A 10926-nucleotide genomic window follows, 5' to 3' on the forward strand; every position below is an offset into this window, starting at 1 on the left:
GTGTCATGCTAAAGGTCAATAAAATAAATTAGTAAAGCGTGATTAAAGTCAACATCAGTGACTTTACTCTGATAATTGCATGGGAACAACATAAATGTGTATTCATGTAGATGAACGTTGTTCATGTGTAGCTCCTTCCTCAGGTGTGTGAAAAAAACTAATCACACAGAGATGTTGTGATTTCATTATGTACTGTATAATGTGCCGGCTGGGATTCCTCAAGATAATCAATGAAAACTTGATGAAAAGAAGAGTTGTGTTGAGCTATTGTCATGGAGAGGGGGCTCTTTAGGGAAAACAAAGCCAGAAAAAGGAAATGAGCCTGCAAGGTGTTGACATAATGCAGAATGTCACATTTACATTTCACATTAGAGAAGCGGCGTTACACTTTTGTCCAATTGTTCAAGCCAGAAAATTACAAAACAGAGAAAGAAACAGCAGACTGGCATCACTCAGACAATCACAGTATCATATAATAATGATAATAATAATACATTTTATTATTAAAGGTGCAATAGGAGGCCATGGAAAAATACTAGTCTGATAGCACGGAAAGTCTACGTCCCACCCTGCAAATCACCATCCAAATCCAGGCCTCCTGAACGCACACTACACAACAAAAAAAGGAGATTTAGTACAGTTTTAATTAACGTTACAATTGCAAATATTTTTAAAAAGAAATTAGGTTCTTTGATGTTTATGTTTAAGGCTGATTTTTACCTGACATTTTATGTCTAAACCGCATCTGTGAATGTGCAGAAAATATAACCCTTTCTGCGGGAGTCCACAGAGATAAACAGGGTCTTGATGGTTCTGGGTCTTGTCTACCAAATCGGATCTTTATTCTGTATTTTCTATTAGATGAGAGTCATGTGATTGGCTGGGCCATTCTACAGCTTGACTTTTTTTTTTTATCTGAAATAGAATTTCCTTGGCTGTGTTTTGAATCATGTAGATTAGAGGTGTGAACCTATACTGGTCTCACGGTTCGGTTACGATTATCATGCAATCGATTCGGTTTAATTCGATATCTCGGTGCATCATGGTGCATTGACGATGCTTTCCATACACAGTGTTATATTTTGGGGGGAGGCTATAACAAGCTATCTGTATAAACACAGAGACACACAGCACCACACTGTCTCTCATTCACACACATACACAAACATAGACAGCACCAAACAAACAAAGATACACACACACACTACACTTACTTAAGCCCTCGCAATATGCGTTTAGTCGGGAGAGCTCGCGCTGAACTGAAAAAAAAAGAAAAAAAAAGAAGCACTTTTCCGCCGGTCTCTTACACCCCATTCACACGGGGCTTCAGCGTCAACGCTTGACCGAAGGCGTGTCTGAATTTGGGGCTAACACGATCATCATAGTAGCGTCAGCCAATGAAATTCAGTCAGCAATAGGCCACTTTCTAGCTGGTGTATTTGCATACTGATTGACTGACGCTTCCATTGGCGCTTGAAAAGTTTAGCTAGTCCCAACATTTTGCGAGGTGCAGTGGTCGTAATGTCGAGCGAAAAAAAGAAAAAGACAGCTGTGAAACATAACCAGCTTTGTCTTTTTGTAGGAAACACACTTTAGATCTTTTTAGGGTAAGAGGTTTTTGAGTTTCTGTCTATAACTGATGTGTCAGGAATATCGATAACAAAACCAGCATTTCTGGCACCCTCCTGGATGTATAGTGCCCTTAGCATTTGCCTGTACTACCTATGCCACGGGCCGGTCCTGAGTTGGCTCCTAAGAGTTGTGAATACTCGTGCTCACCTCCTTCGCGACAGAGCGCACATAGGAGATAAATGACATCAGTGCATAATAACCGGTTATGATTATTACTGAACTAATACCGAATTGTCCACGTCTGCATCGCGGTGCACCGAAGAAACAAATCATTTTGACACCTGTAATGTAGATGCTGGACTAAAGCAGCTAATATTCATTTACACTGCTGAAGGGCAGAGTGCCGCTGAAGAACTACTAAGAGATTTCCGCTGCTTTCTGGGCTTTCACTGCCTTTCTACCTCTCCCTTTCCTCATGTGTTCAATATGTTTTCCCTATTTCAGTTCATTTTATTAGACATAACTTAATTTGTAAACTAACTAGATTTGTTTTCTTTGCATATATGGATTTGTTTGTTACCAACATCGAAAATTTTGTCATCAGCACCTTTAGAAATATGTTTTCTGAGAAAAATGGTGGTGTTCAATACTTTTTTCCACCACTGTATACAGTATATAAATATATTTGAACCACTTAATTTAATGATTGCTATCAGGATGTGAATATTTCAACCAGCATAACAAAAGAATGTTTCAGAAGACAATCATCTATTGCACTTTTCCCACAGGTGAAGGTCTCTTCACAACAAAGAGTGAACTTTTAAGGGACAGATGAGTCTATAAGACATGAGTAACTTCAGGAGAGAAGGAAGCAAACACAGTCAGAGCACAGAGAAACAGTACTGTAAAAAAAGGAAGAGGTATTATTTGGGATTTGGGATGCTGCAATGGGAGAGAGATTCAGAGTTTGGGTGTCATGATACAAAAATTTACTTACACCCACAAATGAAAGTTGAAATCTATAGGGATGAAGCAACTCACGGAGGCAGTGAGACGCAAAGCTGTTGAGACGTTTTAAAGGTTAGGAGAAGTATCTTGTAATGGATACAAAAGCAGTCAATGTACTTTACAAAAGGATGGGGGTAGATGTGGGCCTCTTACTGCAGAAATGTGAACATACTGCAGTGATTTTAGCAGGTACTTCAGGCCAGTCAAGAGAGAAGAGCTAGTGGTCCAAATAGCATAACATCTGTCCATGCTGAATTTGAGAAAATTACAGCAAACCAGGCTTTCAAATCACCGATGCAGGCTTTAAGAGAGCAGAGTGGGAGGACAGATCAGCAGAGCAACGCAAGCCAAGACCATGACAGCAGACAATGTGACCAAAGGGAAGCATTTAAATATTCAAAGGCAAAGTCTGTCAGTGGAATCGCATTTAAAACCGTAAGAGAGCAAAGTCTGTTTTTTATTGCAAAAAAAGGAGTCAAGAGTCGTCGCAGACAGTATTGAACACAGTGCTGAGATCGAGCAGGATGAGAATACGGGAGGCTCACGGAGTCAACAGCTAAAAGAAGGTCACTGGTGATCCTCAAGAGACCCACGTCTGTGGTTCGGAAAGTGTGAAAAACACTCTGAAGGGTCATAGACACTGTGAGTAAGCAGATGCGATTGTAGTTGTGAAGCATAGATACGTTAAACTAAGGAAGACGATTTGCGATAAGCCTAAAGCTGTTAAGTATCTGTACAGTATAAAAGTAACCACATTTTCTGTACTTAATGAGTGTCACTCGTTATTTCAAATCCTTAAACCTTTAACTGCCTGCTCTACCAAATGGTTGACCATATTTTGGCTGTTTTTAACAACACTCTGCATTGTTGTTTTACAAAAAAAAAAAAAAAAAAAAAACTAATCCTGTTGCACTACTTCACTTGATTTTGGATTTGTTGTATAAAAAAGCATGTTAAATGAGAATCTGAAATATTTTAAGGCATACTTCAAAAATATGATTTAGTATTCAAAAATGTTTTATTTTTTATTATGTTTTTAAAATAAAAAGGTATTACACTTCATATTTTCAGATTCTTATATGTATGAATTCAGGTACTTATACCATAAACCGACATATCTACCATTTGGTTCCATTTGTTGAAATAAAATGCATTGAGTGTGTTAAGTAGCACCATTATGAGTTAAGAAATACAATCCAAATTTTTTTTTTTTTCTTGGTGGGGCAGTTAAAGGGTTAAATGAACACTCCACTTTTTTGGAAATCAGCTCATTTTTCAAGTACAGTTAGACCAATTTTGAATCCATTCAGCTGATCTCCAGTCTGGGGGAAGTACTTTTAGCTTAGCTTAGCATAAATCATTGAATCGGATTAGACCATTACCATCTTGCATAAAAAAGTAAAAAAAAAAAACAAATAAATAAAATCTATTTTAAAAAAGTTTTGATTATTTTCTCATTTAAAGCGTGACTATTCTGTAGTTAGATTGCATAATAAGACACGATATGTCTAGGAAGTACTGTATAATCTCATTATTCATTAATTAAGGAACTTTATTTATGGCTACAGTAGCCACAATGATTAGCAGCAATGTTACCTAGTTACCTAGCTGGGGCTATTTCCAAGCACTGCGTTATATCATTATGCCTGCTGCAGCCATGGTACACATGGGACCTACTGATCTGCACATTTTGTATGTTTCTCTTATCTAACACATGGTGCATCTCAATCAGCTGCCTAGCTCCTGAGGTCGTAGATCAGTAGGTCATTTGCAGGAATTTGGGAACTGGTAAGGACAGTGGTTCACTAGAGATTGGGACACTGACAGTAGCATGAAAACATCTTCAATTTACAACATTTGGAACTGAAATGTGCAAATCACTGAAATTTTCCTCACATTGATAATTCGGGTTTTCCACTGTCATGGACACCTGGAAAAGTCATGGAAATTTGACATGGCATTTTCCAGGTCTCAAAAAGTTTTGGAAAAACAGAAAACCCACAAGGTTTTGGAAAAGTCATGGAAATTACATTTACATTTAGCAGATATTTTTGTCCAAAGCGACATAAGCTGCGGTCGCACTAGAGCTTGTGCTTGCAAAATTCTGTCGTATGGCGCAGCAAAAAGGGGCGGGGGTAACAATATGATTAGACATTAATCAAAGTGAGCAATTGCTTCATATTTTACATTTCATATCTTAAATTATCTTCTAATGGTCTCACACAATCACCTGATGTGGTTTCGCAGGTAAAAACTCACCAAGCTTGAACTTTCGAATGCAATGAAATGCGAAACACATGCTTGATTTCTGGTCTGCCGCATTTGCATGCCTATAAATAGAAGTCTATGGTGCAAAAAGCACGGCTTTATAATGGAAGCAGTTATACCTACCATTAATAGTTTAACAAACTATTAAAGTTATCTAAAATTAGTTAGACAAATCGTCACCTTATAAGGTTCTTTCTTATAGTTGAGTTATTGAAATATATTAAATAACAATTTATTTACATTATGAGATGTTTTTTATAAGTTTTTTACATTTTAAGACTTTTTATTTAAAAACAAATATTACACACACACTGCAATATGAAATGCAAAAACTTTGAAGCTCAATTTCTCAAAATCTTTCAGAACGCAGATAGAACCTTATAATTCCAAGGTCATGAAATATCCAACGCAATCTCACGGCAATTCGTAACTTTTGGGTTTAGTGGCTAACTCGTATGATCTAATTCGTACAATTTAGTAAGATTTGCTTATCACCCAATGACAGTTGGGGTTAGGGGTGTAGTTAGGTGCCACGCCTCCTATATAAAAATCGTAAATTTTTTTCGAGTGAACTGACACGAATTCGTACGAATTAGGCACTAAACTAACAAAACGTAAAATACTTACATTTCCTTGTGAGATCAGGCTGAAATATTTGTATATTGGAATAAAGGTTAGTTGTTTTAACTTTTCTTTTCTCAGCCAAAAACATGCTCTCACATTAAATAATATTATAATACTAACATAATACTAATAATACTATAAACAAAATTCTGTGTTATAGCAGTGGTTCAGCTTTAATATTATGAATTAAAGGGCACCTATGATGAAAATCATCTTTTGTAAGCTATTTGGATAGAAGTGTGTGTAGGTATAGTGTGCCCACAGTCATATTGGAGTGACAGAAACACAAGTCTCAAGGCTCTTTAAAAAATAAATAAATAAATAAAAAAAACCTTAGCTGATGATTGATTATAAAGCTTATTTGGCATGCTGTCCCAGGAGAGAGTCCTTAGCTCATGAGATCCTTGAGCCCTGGGCTGCCTCCCGTTGCAGGGCGAGAGGAGAGTTTGAGCTCAGGTAGATCTCGAGAACTCTCCCGCTTGATAATGGTAAATGTAAATTATGAATAACTACGGAGAGATGTGCTGAATTAATTGCTCGTCTATGGTGTCAATTTGGTTTGGTCAATTTACTTATGTTACATATTTTTGGTATGTGTGAGAAAAATGGAAAGCCTGGGGAAAACCCAAGCAAACACGGGAAGAACATGCAAACTCCACACAGAAATGCCGACCTGGACAGGTAAGGACCTGAGCAAGTGACATTCTTGCTGTTAGGCAATGGTGCTAACAATTGGGCCTCCACGCAGCCCTGTCAAGGAAAGGGAAGGAGTAGGGGTGGAAGGGGGGATTCTTCAAGATGAAGATGGCTAAGGTGAGATACTCTGGTTATTTATATTGATTTAGGAGTCATCTAATTGGTGGATCATGCATTAGCTAATGAGGGACCAGCTGCTATCAGTCATAAGCATGTGCTCCTCTCGAAATTAGTTTATTATTAAATTTTACTTTAAATTGGACCCAAATCCCAGCAATATTGAGGCCCACCACAACGTGACGTGGGAGTGCGGTTTCCCCGCCCACTGACTGATTGACAGCCACCATGTCTTTATAATGACATGAATACACATGTCTACAGAACACTTTTTTGCAAAGAAACTAGGATTAAAAAAATGTTACAAATCTCTGTGATTTGCATAAGCATAATGTTTTAAAATAGAGCATGTTTGTAATAGAGTAAAATTGCTATGTCCTTAACTATAATCACCACAACCGCATGGTATTGGTAAACACTAATGTGTGTGTGTGTGTGTGTGTGTACTGTAAATGGCATTTGTGTGTGACTCATCATTTCAGAAAGGCTTGAATAAACTCCACCACAAATACATCTAATAATCTCACTTGGTATTTTTGAGAACTTATTTTGGCTTCAGCTGGGTTGATCCCTGTCACTGACTGCTGTTTATCTAACGTAAAGCATGATGAGAAGCAGACACGCACATGGGAACGGTGGGCGGGGAAAAGCAGCTCATTTGCATTTAAAGCACCTGGGACCTTATATAGACAGGTGTATGCCTTTTTAAATCATGTCCTATCGACTGAATTTACCAGGTGAACTCCAACTAAGCTGCTGAAACATTTCAAAAATTATTAGTGGAAACAGAATGTACTTGAGCTCAATTTAGAGCTTCATGGCAAAGGCTGTAAATACTTCTGTACATGTGATTTTTCAGCTTTTTTAATTTAAATAAATTTACAATTTCAAAAACTCTTTTTTCACATTGTCATTATGGGGTAATGTGTGTAGAATTTTGAGGAAATAAATGAATTTAATCCATTTGGGAATAAGGCTGTAACATAAAAAAAATGTGGAAAAAGTAAAGAGCTATCAATACTTTCCGAATGCACTGTAAGTATTAAAGCAATTTTAAAAGGATTATTTATTCAAAACTGAAAATTGTGTCATCATTTACTCACCCTTAACATTCCACTGACTTCTACATTCATAGCATAGCATTTGCTTGGTTAAAGGTTTTTCAGCCTTTTTTTTCTTTTTCAAAATATCTTATATTGTTAGCGTAAAAAACAACTCATAAAGGTTTGGAACCATTTGAGGGTGAGGAATTTTATGATTGTGCATGTGTGTGTGAGTGTGTGTGAGCTATCCCTTAAAGTGATTTTTTTTTTTTTTTGCTGGTTTATTTAACAGGGACAATACACTTGACATTGCTATACAAAGGTAACTGATGTTGTGTACATATGGCATGTAGCATAAAGCTAATTTGCAGCCCTCGTCCCTGGTTAGGCTTTATATTTAAAAAAGTTTAAATATACAAACAAGAGAAAAAAACACAATACAACAAACATGTGCAATATACTGTATACAGAGCCACAAACATAAAATGTAAGTCAATCTGTATAAGGAGAAATGGAAATCTGACCAACCTGAAAGAATAATACTTAATGCTTACATTGCTGTAAAGATTGGTTGGTTCTGCATCTGCGGGTTCTACAATTCCCACTTACTGCCCCTCTAGTCTTTGCCCCATCACTGCTGAATTTATGTATCAACTCACAGACTACTTTAGGTGCAAGACCATGCACTTAAACATGTCTTTTTTTTTTTTTTATAAAGTAACTATAAAATAATGAATCAGTTTTTACAGTGTATAGTTATCATTATGAACCAAGGTGACGAAATATCCAACGCAATCTCACGGCAATTCGTAACTTTTGGGTTTAGTGGCTAACTCGTATGAATTCGTATGATCTAATTCGTACAATTTAGTAAGATTTGCTTATCACCCAATGACAGTTGGGGTTAGGGGTGTAGTTAGGTGCCACGCCTCCTATTTAAAAATCGTAAATTTTTTTCGAGTGAACTGACACGAATTCGTACGAATTAGGCACTAAACTAACAAAACGTAAAATACTTACATTTCCTTGTAAGATCAGGCTGAAATATTTGTATATTGGAATAAAGGTTAGTTGTTTTAACTTTTCTTTTCTCAGCCAAAAACATGCTCTCACATTAAATAACACTATAATAGTAATATAATACCAATAATACTACAAACAAAATTTATAGTATATTTTATAGTATAATTATACTATAATTAATATATAATATATTAGTATATAATTATACTATAATTTATAGTTATCATTATGAACCCAAAACTTGTACTTCAAATGTATTCCAATGATGAATGAAAGTCAGGTTTTAAACAACATGAAGATTAGTAATTAATGGCAGAATTTTTACTTTTAAGTAGAATACCTTAAATAATAGAGGTGACAGCATCAGTTTTCAGATGTATTGGGACAGAACATACAAAGTGAGTTGTTGGGGTTTTTTTAATATGAAATAAGAGCAGTTTTTTAAGCAGGGGTGAGGGAAGGGTCTTGGTGGCAGGGTGATGAGATAGATTTTGTAATTAATTCAATGACAGAGGAAGACAGAATTTACTTCTCAGGGGTAAACCGCACAGACAAGTAAGAGAAAGCCGCCAGCCTAGTTTTACCGGGATTTGAAACCTCTATAAAACCTCATAGGCCCGATCCCAAATGGATCTCTAAACATGTGGTCTTTTTTTAGTCCACACTTTTATTATGTAATGTCGTTTTGACTTTCAGGTAGAAGTCTGCTTATAGCTCATCTCAGTGTTGCCTAGGCAGATGTGCTCATTAGGAAGGAGAAAAAGAAAGCAACTTCAGAACAACATCGATTTGTGGATTGATTGATGGATTGAAGGAATGATGGAAGGACTGATTGATGGAACGACAGACTGACTGACAGACGGATGGATGGATGGATGGATGGACAGACAGACAGGCTGATGGATGGAATGATGGACAGACTGATTGATGGATAGAATGAGGGACAGGTGGACAGACTGATTGATGGACGGACAGACTGACTGATTGATAAACTGACTGATGGATTGCTGGACGAATGGACTGATGGAAGGAAAGACAAATAGACAGACTAATTGATGGATGGACAGACAGACAGACTGATATATGGACTGACTGATTGGTGGATGGACTGATGGACAGACAGACTGATAGAAGAACTGGTTGATGAAGGGACTCATTGATGGATGGATGGAGTGATGGATGGATACTCAGACGGACTGATTGATGCATTGAATGATAGACAGACTGATAGATATGGACTGATTGATGGAAGGATTGATGATTAGACTGATTATTAGATGGACTGATGAATGGATGGATGGATGGATGGATGGACGAATTAACTGGTAGACAGACAGAACACAGACTAGTGAATGTATGGATGGATGGACTGATGGATAAACTGATAAATGGACTGATAGATTGATGGATAGAGGAATGGAAAGATGGACTGATAGATGGATGGACAACCTGATGTACGAATAAAGTGATGGATGGACCAAATGATGGATGGATAATCTAAAGGATGGATGCATGGAATGGGGAAAAAGATGAATATATGGATGAACTGATGGATGGATTGATGGTTTTTATGAATGTTTATTTGTAATGTGTACTACTAATACTATATGAGCAGCCCATCAATACAAATGCTGAATTTTTACAGACCAAAATTAATATATATGATGATTCTCTCCAGCGCCACGCCATCAGCACAAATGAGCTGAAAACATTAATACTAATGTTTGTGAAGAGGGAACATTTCTGAAACAATTTCATTCTAAACTTCTGCTGTTAATATGAATCCATTGTGTTCGGGTATAAATTGATGCAATAGAAACAAATGTCTGAATGGCCTCATTACTAATTTCCTGGTTGGTTTGGATGTCTCTTATCAAAATGTGTCCTATCAGTCTTTTGCTGCATTATCAGTGATTCATTTGTCTACAGCCTTAACATGAAAATGAACAAAATATTCAGGCCAAAAAATGCATCCTTGTTTTCTTATGTATATATACATACATACATACATACATACATACATACATACATACATACATACATACATACATATAAAAAAAAAAAAATATATATATATATATATATATATATATATATATATATATATATATATATATATATATATATATATATATATATTTTATATATATATATATATATATATATATATATATATATATATATATATATATATATTTTATATATTTTATATATATATATATATTTTATATATATATATATATATATATATTTTATATATATATATATATATATATATATATATATATATATATATATATATATATATATATTTTATATATATATATATATATATATATATATATATATATATATATATATATATATATATATATATATATATTATATATATATATTTTTTTTTTTCATGAGTATATATATATATATATATATATATATATATATATATAGATGAGTATATATAAATTAATATAGATGAGTGGTGACCATTTTGAAGTTGGCCATCTTGGATCCAACTTTTGTTTTTTCAATAGGAAGAGGGTCATTTGACACATCAAACGTATTGGGAACTTCC

The sequence above is a fragment of the Danio rerio genome, chromosome 7 (genome assembly GCF_049306965.1).
Source record: "Danio rerio strain Tuebingen ecotype United States chromosome 7, GRCz12tu, whole genome shotgun sequence".
Classification (NCBI taxonomy): domain Eukaryota; kingdom Metazoa; phylum Chordata; class Actinopteri; order Cypriniformes; family Danionidae; genus Danio; species Danio rerio.